This window comes from Numenius arquata, unplaced genomic scaffold (assembly GCF_964106895.1).
Source record: "Numenius arquata unplaced genomic scaffold, bNumArq3.hap1.1 HAP1_SCAFFOLD_965, whole genome shotgun sequence".
NCBI lineage: Eukaryota > Metazoa > Chordata > Aves > Charadriiformes > Scolopacidae > Numenius > Numenius arquata.
Window position 1 is genome coordinate 25,001 of NW_027415307.1, and position 2,500 is coordinate 27,500.

Sequence of the window (2,500 nt, forward strand, 5' to 3'; positions counted from 1 at the left end):
TCTCCATTTAGGGGGACGAAGGCCCGCACGCGGGGCCTGCGAGGCGCCCCAGCCGCGCCGCAGCGGCGCGCCGCGCCCCGCCGACCCGACCCGCCCCCCCCCGACGCCGCAAGGGCGAAGAAGGGGGGGCGGCGGCGACGGCGGCAGCGGCGGCGGCCGAGCCGGCGATTGATCGTCACGCGACGCTCAGACAGGCGTAGCCCCGGGAGGAACCCGGGGCCGCAAGTGCGTTCGAAGTGTCGATGATCAATGTGTCCTGCAATTCACATTAATTCTCGCAGCTAGCTGCGTTCTTCATCGACGCACGAGCCGAGTGATCCACCGCTAAGAGTTGTCTGCTTTTCGGCACCGCCCCGCGCGCGCGGGAGGGCCGGGACCGCTCCGCGGGAGCGGCCCCTCCGGACAGCGGCGGCCCGCCGGCCCGCCCGCCCGCCGGCCCGCCCCCTCCGCAGGGGACGCGACGCGGCGCGGCGGGGCGAGAACGACGGGGCCGCCTCGCCTCGACTGACCGTACCGACACACGACGAGGAGAAAAAAAAAAAAAGCCCCGAGCGGCGAGGGCGCCGGGAGCCCGCGCTCCCGGCCCAAACCGGCGGAGACGAGCGCCTCGCTCGCTTCGGGGGGCGGCCCAGGCGCCCGGGCTCGGCCCGGCCTCCGCGCGGAGGCCCACGACGCCCCCGGCCGCGCCGCCTGCCCGCCTCTCCTCGGGGACGCGGGACGCCCCGCCGGCCCCCCCGCGCGCGACGGCTCCGCCGCGCCGCGACGTCCTTCTCCCCTCTCCCGCGGCTCCGGCCCGCCCCGCCGGCGCCCGGCCGCGGCCTCCGCCGCCGCGCCGGAGGCGGCCACCGCCGGAGCCCGAGCCGGCGACGCGCCGCCCGCGGCCGCGCCGGACGGCGGCCCGCCGCCGCCTCGCGGCGGCCGCCCGCCCGGAACCGCCGCCGCCGCCGCTCCTCGCCGCCTTCCGCGGGCGCGCGCCGCGCGGAAAGCGGACGGCGCTGAGGCGGGGGCGACGCCCGCTCTCCCCGTTTCCACGCGGAGACCGGGAGCGGGACGCCTCCGCCCGCCCGCCCGCTCGCCCGGCGCCGCCGGGAAGGGCGGCGGGGGAAGGGCGGCGGACGGGGCCCGGGCCGGGACGGCCGCGCCTGGCGGCGGGCGCCCTCCGGCCGGCCGGCAGGCCGAGCGGCGACGCCGCCGCTCGGCACGGGGTGCCGCCTTCGCCGGCGCTCGGCGGCGGCAGACCGCCGCCGGAGCGCTCGCCGGGGCGGGGGACGGAGGGAGGGAGGGAGCGGAGCCGCGGCGCGCCGCAGCCGCGCCGCGGAGGCGCGGCGGCGCGCCTCCCGGGCGAGCCCCCGCCGCGGGGACCCGCCCGCCCCCGGCGGGGAGCCCGCGCTCCCGCCGGGGTCGCCCCGTTTCGAGGCGGGCGAGGCCGGACACGGCCGGCCGCGCCGCGGTCTCTCCGCCGAGACCGGTCCGCGGAGAGGGGGGGGCAGCGGAACCCCTCCCCGGCACGGCCGCCCGCGGGACGAGCGCGGGCGACGGCCGGCCGTCCGTCCCTGCGCCCGGGAGCTTCCGCGGAGAGACTCCAGCCCCCTTGCGCAGGACGACGACGACGGCGGCGCCGCCCGGCCCGACCCCCGGGCCGCGCCGAGCCGCCCGAGTCTTTAAACCTCCGCCCGGCCCCCCGCGGCCTTCGACCCCCTGTGTATCGCTACGGCGAGGGAGGGCCGCGGGAGAGCGCGGACGCTAGGTACCTGGCCCTGGGGTGAGGGAAACGACCACCTCTGGGCCCCGCGGGGGTGCCTCCCCCGCTGCCGCCTTCGGGGGAGCGTCCGCCCGCGGGGGCGCGCCCGACGTCCGCCGCCACAGCCTCGTCCTCCTTCCCGGGGCCCGGGGTTTCCCTCAGCAGCCCGGCGCTGCGCCCGGGAGGAGAGCCGCGGCTCGGGCCGCCCGCTCGCGCGGGAAGGCCGCCCGGCGGTCGCCTCGCCCGCCGGAGGGCGGCCAACGGCGGCGGCGCAGCCCTTCCGCCCCCGCCCCCCGCCCCGGCTCCCCTCGGCGGGGAGGATCGGGGCGCGGAGAAGAGACGGGGGACGCGCGCCGCCGCCGCCGCGCCGCCAGGCGCCCGCGCGCCATCCCGGAACGCCCGGAGACCCCTCGCCGCCTCGCGCGGCCGGGCCGGCAGGGCAGGCGCGGGGCCGGCTGCGCAGCCGCCCCCGGCCTGGGCGCGGGGAGAGCCGGGGGAGCCGCCTCCCCCGGCCCCGAAGGCCCTCGCTCTCGTCTCCCCGCTGCCCTCGCGGCCGGCCGCCGGCGCCGCTCGCCGCTGCCGCCGCTCGCCGCTTCCTTTCGGACCGAGCGGGGCTCGGCCGGCGGCGGGCGTCGCCGCGCCCCGCGCCGGCGGCGCGACCCTTCCCGCGCGCTGCCGCCCGCGCTCTGACCGGGCCGGCGCCCCTCGCCTCGCCCCCGGGGGCCGCCGCGGCCCCCTCCCCCCCTTCTCGCCCAGGCG

General features: G+C 82.6%; 1 non-coding gene across 1 annotated transcript; it reads right to left on the reverse strand.

The window, feature by feature from the left end:
• Positions 1-180: 180 nt before the first annotated feature.
• LOC141478590 (5.8S ribosomal RNA) lies at positions 181-333 on the reverse strand. The gene has a single exon (XR_012463972.1). It is a non-coding gene; the product is annotated as a 5.8S ribosomal RNA (ribosomal RNA).
• Between the last annotated feature and the right edge of the window lie 2,167 nt (positions 334-2,500).